The sequence below is a fragment of the Lepisosteus platostomus genome, chromosome 3, assembly GCF_059453375.1.
Source record: "Lepisosteus platostomus isolate fLepPlt1 chromosome 3, fLepPlt1.hap1, whole genome shotgun sequence".
Classification (NCBI taxonomy): domain Eukaryota; kingdom Metazoa; phylum Chordata; class Actinopteri; order Semionotiformes; family Lepisosteidae; genus Lepisosteus; species Lepisosteus platostomus.
The window spans coordinates 123,634-149,091 of record NC_142613.1 but is presented as its reverse complement, the minus strand read 5'-3'; positions in this window follow the sequence as shown (position 1 = coordinate 149,091).

Sequence of the window (25,458 nt, the reverse complement as noted above, 5' to 3'; positions counted from 1 at the left end):
CTGAAAATAAAAATTCTCTGAGTAGTGTGGAAATGCTGATCCTGACCCTACCTGGGGTGTCCACTGAGCATTTCCACGAACTCTAGTTGAAGTTCTCTGGGCATGGGATTTTGACATGTTCCCCAAACCAAAAGGAATGAGTGGGAAACAATCAAGGAAACAGATAGAAGCACTTGCATTTGAATGAGTTTCAAGGATGCCTTGGTACTCGTGTGATCTGAGTGACTCAGTTTTGGAATACAACTGTCGCGTGGTGAACCGCGACCTCCAGGCACCCCGGAGTTTCTGAAAAAAAATTTTCTGCGATTTTCACGAAACCACTTTTCTTCAACTTGATTTGGGCTAAAAATCCATCCCTGAAAATAAAAATTCTCTGAGTAGTGTGGAAATGCTGATCCTTACCCTACCTGGGGTGTCCACTGAGCATTTCCGCGAACTCTAGTTGAAGTTCTCTGGGCATGGGATTTTGACATGTTCCCCAAACCAAAAGGAATGAGTGGGAAACAATCAAGGAAACAGATAGAAGCACTTGCATTTGAATGAGTTTCAAGGATGCCTTGGTACTCGTGTGATCTGAGTGACTCAGTTTTGGAATACAACTGTCGCGTGGTGCACCGCGACCTCCAGGCACCCCGGAGTTTCTGAAAAAAAATTTTCTGCGATTTTCACGAAACCACTTTTCTTCAACTTGATTTGGGCTAGAAATCCATCCCTGAAAATAAAAATTCTCTGAGTAGTGTGGAAATGCTGATCCTTACCCTACCTGGGGTGTCCACTGAGCATTTCCGCGAACTCTAGTTGAAGTTCTCTGGGCATGGGATTTTGACATGTTCCCCAAACCAAAAGGAATGAGTGGGAAACAATCAAGGAAACAGATAGATGCACTTGCATTTGAATGAGTTTCAAGGATGCCTTGGTACTCGTGTGATCTGAGTGACTCAGTTTTGGAATACAACTGTCGCGTGGTGCACCGCGACCTCCAGGCACCCCGGAGTTTCTGAAAAAAAATTTTCTGCGATTTTCACGAAACCACTTTTCTTCAACTTGATTTGGGCTAAAAATCCATCCCTGAAAATAAAAATTCTCTGAGTAGTGTGGAAATGCTGATCCTTACCCTACCTGGGCTGTCCACTGAGCATTTCCGCGAACTCTAGTTGAAGTTCTCTGGGCATGGGATTTTGACATGTTCCCCAAACCAAAAGGAATGAGTGGGAAACAATCAAGGAAACAGATAGAAGCACTTGCATTTGAATGAGTTTCAAGGATGCCTTGGTACTCGTGTGATCTGAGTGACTCAGTTTTGGAATACAACTGTCGCGTGGTGCACCGCGACCTCCAGGCACCCCGGAGTTTCTGAAAAAAAATTTTCTGCGATTTTCACGAAACCACTTTTCTTCAACTTGATTTGGGCTAGAAATCCATCCCTGAAAATAAAAATTCTCTGAGTAGTGTGGAAATGCTGATCCTTACCCTACCTGGGGTGTCCACTGAGCATTTCCGCGAACTCTAGTTGAAGTTCTCTGGGCATGGGATTTTGACATGTTCCCCAAACCAAAAGGAATGAGTGGGAAACAATCAAGGAAACAGATAGAAGCACTTGCATTTGAATGAGTTTCAAGGATGCCTTGGTACTCGTGTGATCTGAGTGACTCAGTTTTGGAATACAACTGTCGCATGGTGCACCGCGACCTCCAGGCACCCCGGAGTTTCTGAAAAAAAATTTTCTGCGATTTTCACGAAACCACTTTTCTTCAACTTGATTTGGGCTAGAAATCCATCCCTGAAAATAAAAATTCTCTGAGTAGTGTGGAAATGCTGATCCTTACCCTACCTGGGGTGTCCACTGAGCATTTCCGCGAACTCTAGTTGAAGTTCTCTGGGCATGGGATTTTGACATGTTCCCCAAACCAAAAGGAATGAGTGGGAAACAATCAAGGAAACAGATAGAAGCACTTGCATTTGAATGAGTTTCAAGGATGCCTTGGTACTCGTGTGATCTGAGTGACTCAGTTTTGGAATACAACTGTCGCGTGGTGCACCGCGACCTCCAGGCACCCCGGAGTTTCTGAAAAAAAATTTTCTGCGATTTTCACGAAACCACTTTTCTTCAACTTGATTTGGGCTAAAAATCCATCCCTGAAAATAAAAATTCTCTGAGTAGTGTGGAAATGCTGATCCTTACCCTACCTGGGGTGTCCACTGAGCATTTCCACGAACTCTAGTTGAAGTTCTCTGGGCATGGGATTTTGACATGTTCCCCAAACCAAAAGGAATGAGTGGGAAACAATCAAGGAAACAGATAGAAGCACTTGCATTTGAATGAGTTTCAAGGATGCCTTGTTACTCGTGTGATCTGAGTGACTCAGTTTTGGAATACAACTGTCGCGTGGTGCACCGCGACCTCCAGGCACCCCGGAGTTTCTGAAAAAAAATTTTCTGCGATTTTCACGAAACCACTTTTCTTCAACTTGATTTGGGCTAAAAATCCATCCCTGAAAATAAAAATTCTCTGAGTAGTGTGGAAATGCTGATCCTTACCCTACCTGGGGTGTCCACTGAGCATTTCCGCAAACTCTTGTTGAAGTTCTCTGGGCATGGGATTTTGACATGTTCCCCAAACCAAAAGGAATGAGTGGGAAACAATCAAGGAAACAGATAGAAGCACTTGCATTTGAATGAGTTTCAAGGATGCCTTGGTACTCGTGTGATCTGAGTGACTCAGTTTTGGAAAACAACTGTCGCGTGGTGCACCGCGACCTCCAGGCACCCCGGAGTTTCTGAAAAAAAATTTTCTGCGATTTTCACGAAACCACTTTTCTTCAACTTGATTTGGGCTAAAAATCCAACCCTGAAAATAAAAATTCTCTGAGTAGTGTGGAAATGCTGATCCTTACTCTACCTGGGGTTTCCACTGAGCATTTCCCCGAACTCTAGTTGGAGTTCTCTGGGCATGGAATTTTTACATGTTCCCCAAACCAAAAGGAATGAGTGGGAAACAATCAAGGAAACAGATCGAAGCACTTGCATTTGAATGAGTTTCAAGGATGCCTTGGTACTCGTGTGATCTGAGTGACTCAGTTTTGGAATACAACTGTCGCGTGGTGCACCGCGACCTCCAGGCACCCCGGAGTTTCTGAAAAAAAATTTTCTGCGATTTTCACGAAACCACTTTTCTTCAACTTGATTTGGGCTAAAAATCCATCCCTGAAAATAAAAATTCTCTGAGTAGTGTGGAAATGCTGATCCTTACCCTACCTGGGGTGTCCACTGAGCATTTCCGCGAACTCTAGTTGAAGTTCTCTGGGCATGGGATTTTGACGTTCCCCAAACCAAAAGGAATGAGTGGGAAACAATGAAGGAAACAGATAAAAGCACTTGCATTTGAATGAGTTTCAAGGATGCCTTGGTACTCGTGTGATCTTAGTGACTCGGTTTTGGAATACAACTGTCGCGTGGTGCACCGCGACCTCCAGGCACCCCGGAGTTTCTGAAAAAAATTTTTCTGCGATTTTCACGAAACCACTTTTCTTCAACTTGATTTGGGCTAAAAATCCATCCCTGAAAATAAAAATTCTCTGAGTAGTGTGGAAATTCTGATCCTTACCCTACCTGGGGTGTCCACTGAGCATTTCCGCGAACTCTAGTTGAAGTTCTCTGGGCATGGGATTTTGACATGTTCCCCAAACCAAAAGGAATGAGTGGGAAACAATCAAGGAAACAGATAGAAGCACTTGCATTTGAATGAGTTTCAAGGATGCCTTGGTACTCGAGTGATCTGAGTGACTCAGTTTTGGAATACAACTGTCGCGTGGTGCACCGCGACCTCCAGGCACCCCGGAGTTTCTGAAAAAAAATTTTCTGCGATTTTCACGAAACCACTTTTCTTCAACTTGATTTGGGCTAAAAATCCATCCCTGAAAATAAAAATTCTCTGAGTAGTGTGGAAATGCTGATCCTTACCCTACCTGGGGTGTCCACTGAGCATTTCCGCGAACTCTAGTTGAAGTTCTCTGGGCATGGGATTTTGACATGTTCCCCAAACCAAAAGGAATGAGTGGGAAACAATCAAGGAAACAGATAGAAGCACTTGCATTTGAATGAGTTTCAAGGATGCCTTGGTACTCGTGTGATCTTTGTGACTCAGTTTTGGAATACAACTGTCGCGTGCTGCACCGCGACCTCCAGGCACCCCGGAGTTTCTGAAAAAACATTTTCTGCGATTTTCACGAAACCACTTTTCTTCAACTTGATTTGGGCTAAAAATCCATCCCTGAAAATAAAAATTCTCTGAGTATGTGGAAATGCTGATCCTTACCCTACCTGGGGTTTCCACTGAGCATTTCCGCGAACTCTAGTTGAAGTTCTCTGGGCATGGGATTTTGACATGTTCCCCAAACCAAAAGGAATGAGTGGGAAACAATCAAGGAAACAGATAGAAGCACTTGCATTTGAATGAGTTTCAAGGATGCCTTGGTACTCGTGTGATCTGAGTGACTCAGTTTTGGAAAACAACTGTCGCGTGGTGCACCGCGACCTCCAGGCACCCCGGAGTTTCTGAAAAAAAATTTTCTGCGATTTTCACGAAACCACTTTTCTTCAACTTGATTTGGGCTAAAAATCCAACCCTGAAAATAAAAATTCTCTGAGTAGTGTGGAAATGCTGATCCTTACTCTACCTGGGGTTTCCACTGAGCATTTCCCCGAACTCTAGTTGGAGTTCTCTGGGCATGGAATTTTTACATGTTACCCAAACCAAAAGGAATGAGTGGGAAACAATCAAGGAAACAGATCGAAGCACTTGCATTTGAATGAGTTTCAAGGATGCCTTGGTACTCGTGTGATCTGAGTGACTCAGTTTTGGAATACAACTGTCGCGTGGTGCACAGCGACCTCCAGGCACCCCGGAGTTTCTGAAAAAAAATTTTCTGCGATTTTCACGAAACCACTTTTCTTCAACTTGATTTGGGCTAAAAATCCATCCCTGAAAATAAAAATTCTCTGAGTAGTGTGGAAATGCTGATCCTTACCCTACCTGGGCTGTCCACTGAGCATTTCCGCGAACTCTAGTTGAAGTTCTCTGGGCATGGGATTTTGACATGTTCCCCAAACCAAAAGGAATGAGTGGGAAACAATCAAGGAAACAGATAGAAGCACTTGCATTTGAATGAGTTTCAAGGATGCCTTGGTACTCGTGTGATCTGAGTGACTCAGTTTTAAATACAACTGTCGCGTGGTGCACCGCGACCTCCAGGCACCCCGGAGTTTCTGAAAAAAGATTTTCTGCGATTTTCACGAAACCACTTTTCTTCAACTTGATTTGGGCTAAAAATCCATCCCTGAAAATAAAAATTCTCTGAGTAGTGTGGAAATGCTGATCCTTACCCTACCTGGGGTGTCCACTGAGCATTTCCGCGAACTCTAGTTGAAGTTCTCTGGGCATGGGATTTTGACATGTTCCCCAAACCAAAAGGAATGAGTGGGAAACAATCAAGGAAACAGATAGAAGCACTTGCATTTGAATGAGTTTCAAGGATGCCTTGGTACTCGTGTGATCTGAGTGACTCAGTTTTGGAATACAACTGTCGCATGGTGCACCGCGACCTCCAGGCACCCCGGAGTTTCTGAAAAAAAATTTTCTGCGATTTTCACGAAACCACTTTTCTTCAACTTGATTTGGGCTAGAAATCCATCCCTGAAAATAAAAATTCTCTGAGTAGTGTGGAAATGCTGATCCTTACCCTACCTGGGGTGTCCACTGAGCATTTCCGCGAACTCTAGTTGAAGTTCTCTGGGCATGGGATTTTGACATGTTCCCCAAACCAAAAGGAATGAGTGGGAAACAATCAAGGAAACAGATAGAAGCACTTGCATTTGAATGAGTTTCAAGGATGCCTTGGTACTCGTGTGATCTGAGTGACTCAGTTTTGGAATACAACTGTCGCGTGGTGCACCGCGACCTCCAGGCACCCCGGAGTTTCTGAAAAAAAATTTTCTGCGATTTTCACGAAACCACTTTTCTTCAACTTGATTTGGGCTAAAAATCCATCCCTGAAAATAAAAATTCTCTGAGTAGTGTGGAAATGCTGATCCTTACCCTACCTGGGCTGTCCACTGAGCATTTCCGCGAACTCTAGTTGAAGTTCTCTGGGCATGGGATTTTGACATGTTCCCCAAACCAAAAGGAATGAGTGGGAAACAATCAAGGAAACAGATAGAAGCACTTGCATTTGAATGAGTTTCAAGGATGCCTTGGTACTCGTGTGATCTGAGTGACTCAGTATTGGAATACAACTGTCGCGTGGTGCACCGCAACCTCCAGGCACCCCGGAGTTTCTGAAAAAAAATTTTCTGCGATTTTCACGAAACCACTTTTCTTCAACTTGATTTGGGCTAAAAATCCATCCCTGAAAATAAAAATTCTCTGAGTAGTGTGGAAATGCTGATCCTTACCCTACCTGGGGTGTCCACTGAGCATTTCCACGAACTCTAGTTAAAGTTCTCTGGGCATGGGATTTTGACATGTTCCCCAAACCAAAAGGAATGAGTGGGAAACAATCAAGGAAACAGATAGAAGCACTTGCATTTGAATGAGTTTCAAGGATGCCTTGGTACTCGTGTGATCTGAGTGACTCAGTTTTGGAATACAACTGTCGCGTGGTGCACCGCGACCTCCAGGCACCCCGGAGTTTCTGAAAAAAAATTTTCTGCGATTTTCACGAAACCACTTTTCTTCAACTTGATTTGGGCTAAAAATCCATCCCTGAAAATAAAAATTCTCTGAGTAGTGTGGAAATGCTGATCCTTACCCTACCTGGGGTGTCCACTGAGCATTTCCGCAAACTCTAGTTGAAGTTCTCTGGGCATGGGATTTTGACATGTTCCCCAAACCAAAAGGAATGAGTGGGAAACAATCAAGGAAACAGATAGAAGCACTTGCATTTGAATGAGTTTCAAGGATGCCTTGGTACTCGTGTGATCTGAGTGACTCAGTTTTGGAATACAACTGTCGCGTGGTGCACCGCGACCTCCAGGCACCCCGGAGTTTCTGAAAAAAAATTTTCTGCGATTTTCACGAAACCACTTTTCTTCAACTTGATTTGGGCTAGAAATCCATCCCTGAAAATAAAAATTCTCTGAGTAGTGTGGAAATGCTGATCCTTACCCTACCTGGGGTGTCCACTGAGCATTTCCGCGAACTCTAGTTGAAGTTCTCTGGGCATGGGATTTTGACATGTTCCCCAAACCAAAAGGAATGAGTGGGAAACAATCAAGGAAACAGATAGAAGCACTTGCATTTGAATGAGTTTCAAGGATGCCTTGGTACTCGTGTGATCTGAGTGACTCAGTTTTGGAATACAACTGTCGCGTGGTGCACCGCGACCTCCAGGCACCCCGGAGTTTCTGAAAAAAAATTTTCTGCGATTTTCACGAAACCACTTTTCTTCAACTTGATTTGGGCTAAAAATCCATCCCTGAAAATAAAAATTCTCTGAGTAGTGTGGAAATGCTGATCCTTACCCTACCTGGGCTGTCCACTGAGCATTTCCGCGAACTCTAGTTGAAGTTCTCTGGGCATGGGATTTTGACATGTTCCCCAAACCAAAAGGAATGAGTGGGAAACAATCAAGGAAACAGATAGAAGCACTTGCATTTGAATGAGTTTCAAGGATGCCTTGGTACTCGTGTGATCTGAGTGACTCAGTATTGGAATACAACTGTCGCGTGGTGCACCGCAACCTCCAGGCACCCCGGAGTTTCTGAAAAAAAATTTTCTGCGATTTTCACGAAACCACTTTTCTTCAACTTGATTTGGGCTAAAAATCCATCCCTGAAAATAAAAATTCTCTGAGTAGTGTGGAAATGCTGATCCTTACCCTACCTGGGGTGTCCACTGAGCATTTCCACGAACTCTAGTTAAAGTTCTCTGGGCATGGGATTTTGACATGTTCCCCAAACCAAAAGGAATGAGTGGGAAACAATCAAGGAAACAGATAGAAGCACTTGCATTTGAATGAGTTTCAAGGATGCCTTGGTACTCGTGTGATCTGAGTGACTCAGTTTTGGAATACAACTGTCGCGTGGTGCACCGCGACCTCCAGGCACCCCGGAGTTTCTGAAAAAAAATTTTCTGCGATTTTCACGAAACCACTTTTCTTCAACTTGATTTGGGCTAAAAATCCATCCCTGAAAATAAAAATTCTCTGAGTAGTGTGGAAATGCTGATCCTTACCCTACCTGGGGTGTCCACTGAGCATTTCCGCAAACTCTAGTTGAAGTTCTCTGGGCATGGGATTTTGACATGTTCCCCAAACCAAAAGGAATGAGTGGGAAACAATCAAGGAAACAGATAGAAGCACTTGCATTTGAATGAGTTTCAAGGATGCCTTGGTACTCGTGTGATCTGAGTGACTCAGTTTTGGAATACAACTGTCGCGTGGTGCACCGCGACCTCCAGGCACCCCGGAGTTCCTGAAAAAAAATTTTCTGCGATTTTCACGAAACCACTTTTCTTCAACTTGATTTGGGCTAAAAATCCAACCCTGAAAATAAAAATTCTCTGAGTAGTGTGGAAATGCTGATCCTTACTCTACCTGGGGTTTCCACTGAGCATTTCCCCGAACTCTAGTTGGAGTTCTCTGGGCATGGAATTTTTACATGTTCCCCAAACCAAAAGGAATGAGTGGGAAACAATCAAGGAAACAGATAGAAGCACTTGCATTTGAATGAGTTTCAAGGATGCCTTGGTACTAGTGTGATCTGAGTGACTCAGTTTTGGAATACAACTGTCGCGTGGTGCACCGCGACCTCCAGGCACCCCGGAGTTTCTGAGAAAAAATTTTCTGCGATTTTCACGAAACCACTTTTCTTCAACTTGATTTGGGCTACAAATCCATCCCTGAAAATAAAAATTCTCTGAGTAGTGTGGAAATGCTGATCCTTACCCTACCTGGGGTGTCCACTGAGCATTTCCGCGAACTTTAGTTGAAGTTCTCTGGGCATGGGATTTTGACATGTTCCCCAAACCAAAAGGAATGAGTGGGAAACAATCAAGGAAACAGATAGAAGCACTTGCATTTGAATGAGTTTCAAGGATGCCTTGGTACTCGTGTGATCTGAGTGACTCAGTTTTGGAATACAACTGTCGCGTGGTGCACCGCGACCTCCAGGCACCCCGGAGTTTCTGAAAAAAAATTTTCTGCGATTTTCACGAAACCACTTTTCTTCAACTTGATTTGGGCTAAAAATCCATCCCTGAAAATAAAAATTCTCTGAGTAGTGTGGAAATGCTGATCCTTACCCTACCTGGGCTGTCCACTGAGCATTTCCGCGAACTCTAGTTGAAGTTCTCTGGGCATGGGATTTTGACATGTTCCCCAAACCAAAAGGAATGAGTGGGAAACAATCAAGGAAACAGATAGAAGCACTTGCATTTGAATGAGTTTCAAGGATGCCTTGGTACTCGTGTGATCTGAGTGACTCAGTTTTGGAATACAACTGTCGCGTGGTGCACCGCGACCTCCAGGCACCCCGGAGTTTCTGAAAAAAAAATTTCTGCGATTTTCACGAAACCACATTTCTTCAACTTGATTTGGGCTAGAAATCCATCCCTGAAAATAAAAATTCTCTGAGTAGTGTGGAAATGCTGATCCTTACCCTACCTGGGGTGTCCACTGAGCATTTCCGCGAACTCTAGTTGAAGTTCTCTGGGCATGGGATTTTGACGTTCCCCAAACCAAAAGGAATGAGTGGGAAACAATGAAGGAAACAGATAAAAGCACTTGCATTTGAATGAGTTTCAAGGATGCCTTGGTACTCGTGTGATCTTAGTGACTCGGTTTTGGAATACAACTGTCGCGTGGTGCACCGCGACCTCCAGGCACCCCGGAGTTTCTGAAAAAAATTTTTCTGCGATTTTCACGAAACCACTTTTCTTCAACTTGATTTGGGCTAAAAATCCATCCCTGAAAATAAAAATTCTCTGAGTAGTGTGGAAATTCTGATCCTTACCCTACCTGGGGTGTCCACTGAGCATTTCCGCGAACTCTAGTTGAAGTTCTCTGGGCATGGGATTTTGACATGTTCCCCAAACCAAAAGGAATGAGTGGGAAACAATCAAGGAAACAGATAGAAGCACTTGCATTTGAATGAGTTTCAAGGATGCCTTGGTACTCGAGTGATCTGAGTGACTCAGTTTTGGAATACAACTGTCGCGTGGTGCACCGCGACCTCCAGGCACCCCGGAGTTTCTGAAAAAAAATTTTCTGCGATTTTCACGAAACCACTTTTCTTCAACTGGATTTGGGCTAAAAATCCATCCCTGAAAATAAAAATTCTCTGAGTAGTGTGGAAATGCTGATCCTTACCCTACCTGGGGTGTCCACTGAGCATTTCCGCGAACTCTAGTTGAAGTTCTCTGGGCATGGGATTTTGACATGTTCCCCAAACCAAAAGGAATGAGTGGGAAACAATCAAGGAAACAGATAGAAGCACTTGCATTTGAATGAGTTTCAAGGATGCCTTGGTACTCGTGTGATCTGAGTGACTCAGTTTTGGAATACAACTGTCGCGTGCTGCACCGCGACCTCCAGGCACCCCGGAGTTTCTGAAAAAACATTTTCTGCGATTTTCACGAAACCACTTTTCTTCAACTTGATTTGGGCTAAAAATCCATCCCTGAAAATAAAAATTCTCTGAGTATGTGGAAATGCTGATCCTTACCCTACCTGGGGTTTCCACTGAGCATTTCCGCGAACTCTAGTTGAAGTTCTCTGGGCAAGGGATTTTGACATGTTCCCCAAACCAAAAGGAATGAGTGGGAAACAATCAAGGAAACAGATAGAAGCACTTGCATTTGAATGAGTTTCAAGGATGCCTTGGTACTCGTGTGATCTGAGTGACTCAGTTTTGGAAAACAACTGTCGCGTGGTGCACCGCGACCTCCAGGCACCCCGGAGTTTCTGAAAAAAAATTTTCTGCGATTTTCACGAAACCACTTTTCTTCAACTTGATTTGGGCTAAAAATCCAACCCTGAAAATAAAAATTCTCTGAGTAGTGTGGAAATGCTGATCCTTACTCTACCTGGGGTTTCCACTGAGCATTTCCCCGAACTCTAGTTGGAGTTCTCTGGGCATGGAATTTTTACATGTTACCCAAACCAAAAGGAATGAGTGGGAAACAATCAAGGAAACAGATCGAAGCACTTGCATTTGAATGAGTTTCAAGGATGCCTTGGTACTCGTGTGATCTGAGTGACTCAGTTTTGGAATACAACTGTCGCGTGGTGCACCGCGACCTCCAGGCACCCTGGAGTTTCTGAAAAAAAAGTTTCTGCGATTTTCACGAAACCACTTTTCTTCAACTTGATTTGGGCTAAAAATCCATCCCTGAAAATAAAAATTCTCTGAGTAGTGTGGAAATGCTGATCCTGACCCTACCTGGGGTGTCCACTGAGCATTTCCACGAACTCTAGTTGAAGTTCTCTGGGCATGGGATTTTGACATGTTCCCCAAACCAAAAGGAATGAGTGGGAAACAATCAAGGAAACAGATAGAAGCACTTGCATTTGAATGAGTTTCAAGGATGCCTTGGTACTCGTGTGATCTGAGTGACTCAGTTTTGGAATACAACTGTCGCGTGGTGAACCGCGACCTCCAGGCACCCCGGAGTTTCTGAAAAAAAATTTTAAGCGATTTTCACGAAACCACTTTTCTTCAACTTGATTTGGGCTAAAAATCCATCCCTGAAAATAAAAATTCTCTGAGTAGTGTGGACATGCTGATCCTTACCCTACCTGGGGTGTCCACTGAGCATTTCCGCGAACTCTAGTTGAAGTTCTCTGGGCATGGGATTTTGACATGTTCCCCAAACCAAAAGGAATGAGTGGGAAACAATCAAGGAAACAGATAGAAGCACTTGCATTTGAATGAGTTTCAAGGATGCCTTGGTACTCGTGTGATCTGAGTGACTCAGTTTTGGAATACAACTGTCGCGTGCTGCACCGCGACCTCCAGGCACCCCGGAGTTTCTGAAAAAACATTTTCTGCGATTTTCACGAAACCACTTTTCTTCAACTTGATTTGGGCTAAAAATCCATCCCTGAAAATAAAAATTCTCTGAGTATGTGGAAATGCTGATCCTTACCCTACCTGGGGTTTCCACTGAGCATTTCCGCGAACTCTAGTTGAAGTTCTCTGGGCATGGGATTTTGACGTTCCCCAAACCAAAAGGAATGAGTGGGAAACAATGAAGGAAACAGATAAAAGCACTTGCATTTGAATGAGTTTCAAGGATGCCTTGGTACTCGTGTGATCTTAGTGACTCGGTTTTGGAATACAACTGTCGCGTGGTGCACCGCGACCTCCAGGCACCCCGGAGTTTCTGAAAAAAATTTTTCTGCGATTTTCACGAAACCACTTTTCTTCAACTTGATTTGGGCTAAAAATCCATCCCTGAAAATAAAAATTCTCTGAGTAGTGTGGAAATTCTGATCCTTACCCTACCTGGGGTGTCCACTGAGCATTTCCGCGAACTCTAGTTGAAGTTCTCTGGGCATGGGATTTTGACATGTTCCCCAAACCAAAAGGAATGAGTGGGAAACAATCAAGGAAACAGATAGAAGCACTTGCATTTGAATGAGTTTCAAGGATGCCTTGGTACTCGAGTGATCTGAGTGACTCAGTTTTGGAATACAACTGTCGCGTGGTGCACCGCGACCTCCAGGCACCCCGGAGTTTCTGAAAAAAAATTTTCTGCGATTTTCACGAAACCACTTTTCTTCAACTTGATTTGGGCTAAAAATCCATCCCTGAAAATAAAAATTCTCTGAGTAGTGTGGAAATGCTGATCCTTACCCTACCTGGGGTGTCCACTGAGCATTTCCGCGAACTCTAGTTGAAGTTCTCTGGGCATGGGATTTTGACATGTTCCCCAAACCAAAAGGAATGAGTGGGAAACAATCAAGGAAACAGATAGAAGCACTTGCATTTGAATGAGTTTCAAGGATGCCTTGGTACTCGTGTGATCTGAGTGACTCAGTTTTGGAATACAACTGTCGCGTGCTGCACCGCGACCTCCAGGCACCCCGGAGTTTCTGAAAAAACATTTTCTGCGATTTTCACGAAACCACTTTTCTTCAACTTGATTTGGGCTAAAAATCCATCCCTGAAAATAAAAATTCTCTGAGTATGTGGAAATGCTGATCCTTACCCTACCTGGGGTTTCCACTGAGCATTTCCGCGAACTCTAGTTGAAGTTCTCTGGGCATGGGATTTTGACATGTTCCCCAAACCAAAAGGAATGAGTGGGAAACAATCAAGGAAACAGATAGAAGCACTTGCATTTGAATGAGTTTCAAGGATGCCTTGGTACTCGTGTGATCTGAGTGACTCAGTTTTGGAAAACAACTGTCGCGTGGTGCACCGCGACCTCCAGGCACCCCGGAGTTTCTGAAAAAAAATTTTCTGCGATTTTCACGAAACCACTTTTCTTCAACTTGATTTGGGCTAAAAATCCAACCCTGAAAATAAAAATTCTCTGAGTAGTGTGGAAATGCTGATCCTTACTCTACCTGGGGTTTCCACTGAGCATTTCCCCGAACTCTAGTTGGAGTTCTCTGGGCATGGAATTTTTACATGTTACCCAAACCAAAAGGAATGAGTGGGAAACAATCAAGGAAACAGATAGAAGCACTTGCATTTGAATGAGTTTCAAGGATGCCTTGGTACTCGTGTGATCTGAGTGACTCAGTTTTGGAATACAACTGTCGCGTGGTGCACAGCGACCTCCAGGCACCCCGGAGTTTCTGAAAAAAAATTTTCTGCGATTTTCACGAAACCACTTTTCTTCAACTTGATTTGGGCTAAAAATCCATCCCTGAAAATAAAAATTCTCTGAGTAGTGTGGAAATGCTGATCCTTACCCTACCTGGGCTGTCCACTGAGCATTTCCGCGAACTCTAGTTGAAGTTCTCTGGGCATGGGATTTTGACATGTTCCCCAAACCAAAAGGAATGAGTGGGAAACAATCAAGGAAACAGATAGAAGCACTTGCATTTGAATGAGTTTCAAGGATGCCTTGGTACTCGTGTGATCTGAGTGACTCAGTTTTGGAATACAACTGTCGCGTGGTGCACCGCGACCTCCAGGCACCCCGGAGTTTCTGAAAAAAGATTTTCTGCGATTTTCACGAAACCACTTTTCTTCAACTTGATTTGGGCTAAAAATCCATCCCTGAAAATAAAAATTCTCTGAGTAGTGTGGAAATGCTGATCCTTACCCTACCTGGGGTGTCCACTGAGCATTTCCGCGAACTCTAGTTGAAGTTCTCTGGGCATGGGATTTTGACATGTTCCCCAAACCAAAAGGAATGAGTGGGAAACAATCAAGGAAACAGATAGAAGCACTTGCATTTGAATGAGTTTCAAGGATGCCTTGGTACTCGTGTGATCTGAGTGACTCAGTTTTGGAATACAACTGTCGCATGGTGCACCGCGACCTCCAGGCACCCCGGAGTTTCTGAAAAAAAATTTTCTGCGATTTTCACGAAACCACTTTTCTTCAACTTGATTTGGGCTAGAAATCCATCCCTGAAAATAAAAATTCTCTGAGTAGTGTGGAAATGCTGATCCTTACCCTACCTGGGGTGTCCACTGAGCATTTCCGCGAACTCTAGTTGAAGTTCTCTGGGCATGGGATTTTGACATGTTCCCCAAACCAAAAGGAATGAGTGGGAAACAATCAAGGAAACAGATAGAAGCACTTGCATTTGAATGAGTTTCAAGGATGCCTTGGTACTCGTGTGATCTGAGTGACTCAGTTTTGGAATACAACTGTCGCGTGGTGCACCGCGACCTCCAGGCACCCCGGAGTTTCTGAAAAAAAATTTTCTGCGATTTTCACGAAACCACTTTTCTTCAACTTGATTTGGGCTAAAAATCCATCCCTGAAAATAAAAATTCTCTGAGTAGTGTGGAAATGCTGATCCTTACCCTACCTGGGCTGTCCACTGAGCATTTCCGCGAACTCTAGTTGAAGTTCTCTGGGCATGGGATTTTGACATGTTCCCCAAACCAAAAGGAATGAGTGGGAAACAATCAAGGAAACAGATAGAAGCACTTGCATTTGAATGAGTTTCAAGGATGCCTTGGTACTCGTGTGATCTGAGTGACTCAGTATTGGAATACAACTGTCGCGTGGTGCACCGCAACCTCCAGGCACCCCGGAGTTTCTGAAAAAAAATTTTCTGCGATTTTCACGAAACCACTTTTCTTCAACTTGATTTGGGCTAAAAATCCATCCCTGAAAATAAAAATTCTCTGAGTAGTGTGGAAATGCTGATCCTTACCCTACCTGGGGTGTCCACTGAGCATTTCCACGAACTCTAGTTAAAGTTCTCTGGGCATGGGATTTTGACATGTTCCCCAAACCAAAAGGAATGAGTGGGAAACAATCAAGGAAACAGATAGAAGCACTTGCATTTGAATGAGTTTCAAGGATGCCTTGGTACTCGTGTGATCTGAGTGACTCAGTTTTGGAATACAACTGTCGCGTGGTGCACCGCGACCTCCAGGCACCCCGGAGTTTCTGAAAAAAAATTTTCTGCGATTTTCACGAAACCACTTTTCTTCAACTTGATTTGGGCTAAAAATCCATCCCTGAAAATAAAAATTCTCTGAGTAGTGTGGAAATGCTGATCCTTACCCTACCTGGGGTGTCCACTGAGCATTTCCGCGAACTCTAGTTGAAGTTCTCTGGGCATGGGATTTTGACATGTTCCCCAAACCAAAAGGAATGAGTGGGAAACAATCAAGGAAACAGATAGAAGCACTTGCATTTGAATGAGTTTCAAGGATGCCTTGGTACTCGTGTGATCTGAGTGACTCAGTTTTGGAATACAACTGTCGCGTGGTGCACCGCGACCTCCAGGCACCCCGGAGTTTCTGAAAAAAAATTTTCTGCGATTTTCACGAAACCACTTTTCTTCAACTTGATTTGGGCTAAAAATCCATCCCTGAAAATAAAAATTCTCTGAGTAGTGTGGAAATGCTGATCCTTACCCTACCTGGGGTGTCCACTGAGCATTTCCGCGAACTCTAGTTGAAGTTCTCTGGGCATGGGATTTTGACATGTTCCCCAAACCAAAAGGAATGAGTGGGAAACAATCAAGGAAACAGATAGAAGCACTTGCATTTGAATGACTTTCAAGGATGCCTTGGTACTCGTGTGATCTGAGTGACTCAGTTTTGGAAAACAACTGTCGCGTGGTGCACCGCGACCTCCAGGCACCCCGGAGTTTCTGAAAAAAAATTTTCTGCGATTTTCACGAAACCACTTTTCTTCAACTTGATTTGGGCTAAAAATCCAACCCTGAAAATAAAAATTCTCTGAGTAGTGTGGAAATGCTGATCCTTACTCTACCTGGGGTTTCCACTGAGCATTTCCCCGAACTCTAGTTGGAGTTCTCTGGGCATGGAATTTTTACATGTTCCCCAAACCAAAAGGAATGAGTGGGAAACAATCAAGGAAACAGATCGAAGCACTTGCATTTGAATGAGTTTCAAGGATGCCTTGGTACTCGTGTGATCTGAGTGACTCAGTTTTGGAATACAACTGTCGCGTGGTGCACCGCGACCTCCAGGCACCCCGGAGTTCCTGAAAAAAAATTTTCTGCGATTTTCACGAAACCACTTTTCTTCAACTTGATTTGGGCTAAAAATCCAACCCTGAAAATAAAAATTCTCTGAGTAGTGTGGAAATGCTGATCCTTACTCTACCTGGGGTTTCCACTGAGCATTTCCCCGAACTCTAGTTGGAGTTCTCTGGGCATGGAATTTTTACATGTTCCCCAAACCAAAAGGAATGAGTGGGAAACAATCAAGGAAACAGATAGAAGCACTTGCATTTGAATGAGTTTCAAGGATGCCTTGGTACTAGTGTGATCTGAGTGACTCAGTTTTGGAATACAACTGTCGCGTGGTGCACCGCGACCTCCAGGCACCCCGGAGTTTCTGAGAAAAAATTTTCTGCGATTTTCACGAAACCACTTTTCTTCAACTTGATTTGGGCTACAAATCCATCCCTGAAAATAAAAATTCTCTGAGTAGTGTGGAAATGCTGATCCTTACCCTACCTGGGGTGTCCACTGAGCATTTCCGCGAACTTTAGTTGAAGTTCTCTGGGCATGGGATTTTGACATGTTCCCCAAACCAAAAGGAATGAGTGGGAAACAATCAAGGAAACAGATAGAAGCACTTGCATTTGAATGAGTTTCAAGGATGCCTTGGTACTCGTGTGATCTGAGTGACTCAGTTTTGGAATACAACTGTCGCGTGGTGCACCGCGACCTCCAGGCACCCCGGAGTTTCTGAAAAAAAATTTTCTGCGATTTTCACGAAACCACTTTTCTTCAACTTGATTTGGGCTAAAAATCCATCCCTGAAAATAAAAATTCTCTGAGTAGTGTGGAAATGCTGATCCTTACCCTACCTGGGCTGTCCACTGAGCATTTCCGCGAACTCTAGTTGAAGTTCTCTGGGCATGGGATTTTGACATGTTCCCCAAACCAAAAGGAATGAGTGGGAAACAATCAAGGAAACAGATAGAAGCACTTGCATTTGAATGAGTTTCAAGGATGCCTTGGTACTCGTGTGATCTGAGTGACTCAGTTTTGGAATACAACTGTCGCGTGGTGCACCGCGACCTCCAGGCACCCCGGAGTTTCTGAAAAAAAAATTTCTGCGATTTTCACGAAACCACATTTCTTCAACTTGATTTGGGCTAGAAATCCATCCCTGAAAATAAAAATTCTCTGAGTAGTGTGGAAATGCTGATCCTTACCCTACCTGGGGTGTCCACTGAGCATTTCCGCGAACTCTAGTTGAAGTTCTCTGGGCATGGGATTTTGACGTTCCCCAAACCAAAAGGAATGAGTGGGAAACAATGAAGGAAACAGATAAAAGCACTTGCATTTGAATGAGTTTCAAGGATGCCTTGGTACTCGTGTGATCTTAGTGACTCGGTTTTGGAATACAACTGTCGCGTGGTGCACCGCGACCTCCAGGCACCCCGGAGTTTCTGAAAAAAATTTTTCTGCGATTTTCACGAAACCACTTTTCTTCAACTTGATTTGGGCTAAAAATCCATCCCTGAAAATAAAAATTCTCTGAGTAGTGTGGAAATTCTGATCCTTACCCTACCTGGGGTGTCCACTGAGCATTTCCGCGAACTCTAGTTGAAGTTCTCTGGGCATGGGATTTTGACATGTTCCCCAAACCAAAAGGAATGAGTGGGAAACAATCAAGGAAACAGATAGAAGCACTTGCATTTGAATGAGTTTCAAGGATGCCTTGGTACTCGAGTGATCTGAGTGACTCAGTTTTGGAATACAACTGTCGCGTGGTGCACCGCGACCTCCAGGCACCCCGGAGTTTCTGAAAAAAAATTTTCTGCGATTTTCACGAAACCACTTTTCTTCAACTGGATTTGGGCTAAAAATCCATCCCTGAAAATAAAAATTCTCTGAGTAGTGTGGAAATGCTGATCCTTACCCTACCTGGGGTGTCCACTGAGCATTTCCGCGAACTCTAGTTGAAGTTCTCTGGGCATGGGATTTTGACATGTTCCCCAAACCAAAAGGAATGAGTGGGAAACAATCAAGGAAACAGATAGAAGCACTTGCATTTGAATGAGTTTCAAGGATGCCTTGGTACTCGTGTGATCTGAGTGACTCAGTTTTGGAATACAACTGTCGCGTGCTGCACCGCGACCTCCAGGCACCCCGGAGTTTCTGAAAAAACATTTTCTGCGATTTTCACGAAACCACTTTTCTTCAACTTGATTTGGGCTAAAAATCCATCCCTGAAAATAAAAATTCTCTGAGTATGTGGAAATGCTGATCCTTACCCTACCTGGGGTTTCCACTGAGCATTTCCGCGAACTCTAGTTGAAGTTCTCTGGGCAAGGGATTTTGACATGTTCCCCAAACCAAAAGGAATGAGTGGGAAACAATCAAGGAAACAGATAGAAGCACTTGCATTTGAATGAGTTTCAAGGATGCCTTGGTACTCGTGTGATCTGAGTGACTCAGTTTTGGAAAACAACTGTCGCGTGGTGCACCGCGACCTCCAGGCACCCCGGAGTTTCTGAAAAAAAATTTTCTGCGATTTTCACGAAACCACTTTTCTTCAACTTGATTTGGGCTAAAAATCCAACCCTGAAAATAAAAATTCTCTGAGTAGTGTGGAAATGCTGATCCTTACTCTACCTGGGGTTTCCACTGAGCATTTCCCCGAACTCTAGTTGGAGTTCTCTGGGCATGGAATTTTTACATGTTACCCAAACCAAAAGGAATGAGTGGGAAACAATCAAGGAAACAGATCGAAGCACTTGCATTTGAATGAGTTTCAAGGATGCCTTGGTACTCGTGTGATCTGAGTGACTCAGTTTTGGAATACAACTGTCGCGTGGTGCACCGCGACCTCCAGGCACCCTGGAGTTTCTGAAAAAAAAGTTTCTGCGATTTTCACGAAACCACTTTTCTTCAACTTGATTTGGGCTAAAAATCCATCCCTGAAAATAAAAATTCTCTGAGTAGTGTGGAAATGCTGATCCTGACCCTACCTGGGGTGTCCACTGAGCATTTCCACGAACTCTAGTTGAAGTTCTCTGGGCATGGGATTTTGACATGTTCCCCAAACCAAAAGGAATGAGTGGGAAACAATCAAGGAAACAGATAGAAGCACTTGCATTTGAATGAGTTTCAAGGATGCCTTGGTACTCGTGTGATCTGAGTGACTCAGTTTTGGAATACAACTGTCGCGTGGTGAACCGCGACCTCCAGGCACCCCGGAGTTTCTGAAAAAAAATTTTAAGCGATTTTCACGAAACCACTTTTCTTCAACTTGATTTGGGCTAAAAATCCATCCCTGAAAATAAAAATTCTCTGAGTAGTGTGGACATGCTGATCCTTACCCTACCTGGGGTGTCCACTGAGCATTTCCGCGAACTCTAGTTGAAGTTCTCTGGGCATGGGATTTTGACATGTTCCCCAAACCAAAAGGAATGAGTGGGAAACAATCAAGGAAACAGATAGAAGCACTTGCATTTGAATGAGTTTCAAGGATGCCTTGGTACTCGTGTGATCTGAGTGACTCAGTTTTGGAATACAACTGTCGCGTGGTGCACCGCGACCTCCAGGCACCCCGGAGTTTCTGAAAAAAAATTTTCTGCGATTTTCACGAAACCACTTTTCTTCAACTTGATTTGGGCTAGAAATCCATCCCTGAAAATAAAAATTCTCTGAGTAGTGTGGAAATGCTGATCCTTACCCTACCTGGGGTGTCCACTGAGCATTTCCGCGAACTCTAGTTGAAGTTCTCTGGGCATGGGATTTTGACATGTTCCCCAAACCAAAAGGAATGAGTGGGAAACAATCAAGGAAACAGATAGATGCACTTGCATTTGAATGAGTTTCAAGGATGCCTTGGTACTCGTGTGATCTGAGTGACTCAGTTTTGGAATACAACTGTCGCGTGGTGCACCGCGACCTCCAGGCACCCCGGAGTTTCTGAAAAAAAATTTTCTGCGATTTTCACGAAACCACTTTTCTTCAACTTGATTTGGGCTAGAAATCCATCCCTGAAAATAAAAATTCTCTGAGTAGTGTGGAAATGCTGATCCTTACCCTACCTGGGGTGTCCACTGAGCATTTCCGCGAACTCTAGTTGAAGTTCTCTGGGCATGGGATTTTGACATGTTCCCCAAACCAAAAGGAATGAGTGGGAAACAATCAAGGAAACAGATAGAAGCACTTGCATTTGAATGAGTTTCAAGGATGCCTTGGTACTCGTGTGATCTGAGTGACTCAGTTTTGGAATACAACTGTCGCGTGGTGCACCGCGACCTCCAGGCACCCCGGAGTTTCTGAAAAAAAATTTTCTGCGATTTTCACGAAACCACTTTTCTTCAACTTGATTTGGGCTAAAAATCCATCCCTGAAAATAAAAATTCTCTGAGTAGTGTGGAAATGCTGATCCTTACCCTACCTGGGCTGTCCACTGAGCATTTCCGCGAACTCTAGTTGAAGTTCTCTGGGCATGGGATTTTGACATGTTCCCCAAACCAAAAGGAATGAGTGGGAAACAATCAAGGAAACAGATAGAAGCACTTGCATTTGAATGAGTTTCAAGGATGCCTTGGTACTCGTGTGATCTGAGTGAATCAGTATTGGAATACAACTGTCGCGTGGTGCACCGCAACCTCCAGGCACCCCGGAGTTTCTGAAAAAAAATTTTCTGCGATTTTCACGAAACCACTTTTCTTCAACTTGATTTGGGCTAAAAATCCATCCCTGAAAATAAAAATTCTCTGAGTAGTGTGGAAATGCTGATCCTTACCCTACCTGGGGTGTCCACTGAGCATTTCCACGAACTCTAGTTAAAGTTCTCTGGGCATGGGATTTTGACATGTTCCCCAAACCAAAAGGAATGAGTGGGAAACAATCAAGGAAACAGATAGAAGCACTTGCATTTGAATGAGTTTCAAGGATGCCTTGGTACTCGTGTGATCTGAGTGACTCAGTTTTGGAATACAACTGTCGCGTGGTGCACCGCGACCTCCAGGCACCCCGGAGTTTCTGAAAAAAAATTTTCTGCGATTTTCACGAAACCACTTTTCTTCAACTTGATTTGGGCTAAAAATCCATCCCTGAAAATAAAAATTCTCTGAGTAGTGTGGAAATGCTGATCCTTACCCTACCTGGGGTGTCCACTGAGCATTTCCGCAAACTCTAGTTGAAGTTCTCTGGGCATGGGATTTTGACATGTTCCCCAAACCAAAAGGAATGAGTGGGAAACAATCAAGGAAACAGATAGAAGCACTTGCATTTGAATGAGTTTCAAGGATGCCTTGGTACTCGTGTGATCTGAGTGAATCAGTATTGGAATACAACTGTCGCGTGGTGCACCGCAACCTCCAGGCACCCCGGAGTTTCTGAAAAAAAATTTTCTGCGATTTTCACGAAACCACTTTTCTTCAACTTGATTTGGGCTAAAAATCCATCCCTGAAAATAAAAATTCTCTGAGTAGTGTGGAAATGCTGATCCTTACCCTACCTGGGGTGTCCACTGAGCATTTCCGCGAACTCTAGTTAAAGTTCTCTGGGCATGGGATTTTGACATGTTCCCCAAACCAAAAGGAATGAGTGGGAAACAATCAAGGAAACAGATAGAAGCACTTGCATTTGAATGAGTTTCAAGGATGCCTTGGTACTCGTGTGATCTGAGTGACTCAGTTTTGGAATACAACTGTCGCGTGGTGCACCGCGACCTCCAGGCACCCCGGAGTTTCTGAAAAAAAATTTTCTGCGATTTTCACGAAACCACTTTTCTTCAACTTGATTTGGGCTAAAAATCCATCCCTGAAAATAAAAATTCTCTGAGTAGTGTGGAAATGCTGATCCTTACCCTACCTGGGGTGTCCACTGAGCATTTTCGCAAACTCTAGTTGAAGTTCTCTGGGCATGGGATTTTGACATGTTCCCCAAACCAAAAGGAATGAGTGGGAAACAATCAAGGAAACAGATAGAAGCACTTGCATTTGAATGAGTTTCAAGGATGCCTTGGTACTCGTGTGATCTGAGTGACTCAGTTTTGGAATACAACTGTCGCGTGCTGCACCGCGACCTCCAGGCACCCCGGAGTTTCTGAAAAAACATTTTCTGCGATTTTCACGAAACCACTTTTCTTCAACTTGATTTGGGCTAAAAATCCATCCCTGAAAATAAAAATTCTCTGAGTATGTGGAAATGCTGATCCTTACCCTACCTGGGGTTTCCACTGAGCATTTCCGCGAACTCTAGTTGAAGTTCTCTGGGCATGGGATTTTGACATGTTCCCCAAACCAAAAGGAATGAGTGGGAAACAATCAAGGAAACAGATAGAAGCACTTGCATTTGAATGAGTTTCAAGGATGCCTTGGTACTCGTGTGATCTGAGTGACTCAGTTTTGGAAAACAACTGTCGCGTGGTGCACCGCGACCTCCAGGCACCCCGGAGTTTCTGAAAAAAAATTTTCTGCGATTTTCACGAAACCACTTTTCTTCAACTTGATTTGGGCTAAAAATCCAACCCTGAAAATAAAAATTCTCTGAGTAGTGTGGAAATGCTGATCCTTACTCTACCTGGGGTTTCCACTGAGCATTTCCCCGAACTCTAGTTGGAGTTCTCTGGGCATGGAATTTTTACATGTTACCCAAACCAAAAGGAATGAGTGGGAAACAATCAAGGAAACAGATCGAAGCACTTGCATTTGAATGAGTTTCAAGGATGCCTTGGTACTCGTGTGATCTGAGTGACTCAGTTTTGGAATACAACTGTCGCGTGGTGCACCGCGACCTCCAGGCACCCCGGAGTTTCTGAAAAAAAATTTTCTGCGATTTTCACGAAACCACTTTTCTTCAACTTGATTTGGGCTAAAAATCCATCCCTGAAAATAAAAATTCTCTGAGTAGTGTGGAAATGCTGATCCTGACCCTACCTGGGGTGTCCACTGAGCATTTCCACGAACTCTAGTTGAAGTTCTCTGGGCATGGGATTTTGACATGTTCCCCAAACCAAAAGGAATGAGTGGGAAACAATCAAGGAAACAGATAGAAGCACTTGCATTTGAATGAGTTTCAAGGATGCCTTGGTACTCGTGTGATCTGAGTGACTCAGTTTTGGAATACAACTGTCGCGTGGTGAACCGCGACCTCCAGGCACCCCGGAGTTTCTGAAAAAAAATTTTCTGCGATTTTCACGAAACCACTTTTCTTCAACTTGATTTGGGCTAAAAATCCATCCCTGAAAATAAAAATTCTCTGAGTAGTGTGGACATGCTGATCCTTACCCTACCTGGGGTGTCCACTGAGCATTTCCGCGAACTCTAGTTGAAGTTCTCTGGGCATGGGATTTTGACATGTTCCCCAAACCAAAAGGAATGAGTGGGAAACAATCAAGGAAACAGATAGAAGCACTTGCATTTGAATGAGTTTCAAGGATGCCTTGGTACTCGTGTGATCTGAGTGACTCAGTTTTGGAATACAACTGTCGCGTGGTGCACCGCGACCTCCAGGCACCCCGGAGTTTCTGAAAAAAAATTTTCTGCGATTTTCACGAAACCACTTTTCTTCAACTTGATTTGGGCTAGAAATCCATCCCTGAAAATAAAAATTCTCTGAGTAGTGTGGAAATGCTGATCCTTACCCTACCTGGGGTGTCCACTGAGCATTTCCGCGAACTCTAGTTGAAGTTCTCTGGGCATGGGATTTTGACATGTTCCCCAAACCAAAAGGAATGAGTGGGAAACAATCAAGGAAACAGATAGATGCACTTGCATTTGAATGAGTTTCAAGGATGCCTTGGTACTCGTGTGATCTGAGTGACTCAGTTTTGGAATACAACTGTCGCGTGGTGCACCGCGACCTCCAGGCACCCCGGAGTTTCTGAAAAAAAATTTTCTGCGATTTTCACGAAACCACTTTTCTTCAACTTGATTTGGGCTAAAAATCCATCCCTGAAAATAAAAATTCTCTGAGTAGTGTGGAAATGCTGATCCTTACCCTACCTGGGCTGTCCACTGAGCATTTCCGCGAACTCTAGTTGAAGTTCTCTGGGCATGGGATTTTGACATGTTCCCCAAACCAAAAGGAATGAGTGGGAAACAATCAAGGAAACAGATAGAAGCACTTGCATTTGAATGAGTTTCAAGGATGCCTTGGTACTCGTGTGATCTGAGTGACTCAGTTTTGGAATACAACTGTCGCGTGGTGCACCGCGACCTCCAGGCACCCCGGAGTTTCTGAAAAAAAATTTTCTGCGATTTTCACGAAACCACTTTTCTTCAACTTGATTTGGGCTAAAAATCCATCCCTGAAAATAAAAATTCTCTGAGTAGTGTGGAAATGCTGATCCTTACCCTACCTGGGGTGTCCACTGAGCATTTCCGCGAACTCTAGTTGAAGTTCTCTGGGCATGGGATTTTGACATGTTCCCCAAACCAAAAGGAATGAGTGGGAAACAATCAAGGAAACAGATAGAAGCACTTGCATTTGAATGAGTTTCAAGGATGCCTTGGTACTCGTGTGATCTGAGTGACTCAGTTTTGGAATACAACTGTCGCATGGTGCACCGCGACCTCCAGGCACCCCGGAGTTTCTGAAAAAAAATTTTCTGCGATTTTCACGAAACCACTTTTCTTCAACTTGATTTGGGCTAGAAATCCATCCCTGAAAATAAAAATTCTCTGAGTAGTGTGGAAATGCTGATCCTTACCCTACCTGGGGTGTCCACTGAGCATTTCCGCGAACTCTAGTTGAAGTTCTCTGGGCATGGGATTTTGACATGTTCCCCAAACCAAAAGGAATGAGTGGGAAACAATCAAGGAAACAGATAGAAGCACTTGCATTTGAATGAGTTTCAAGGA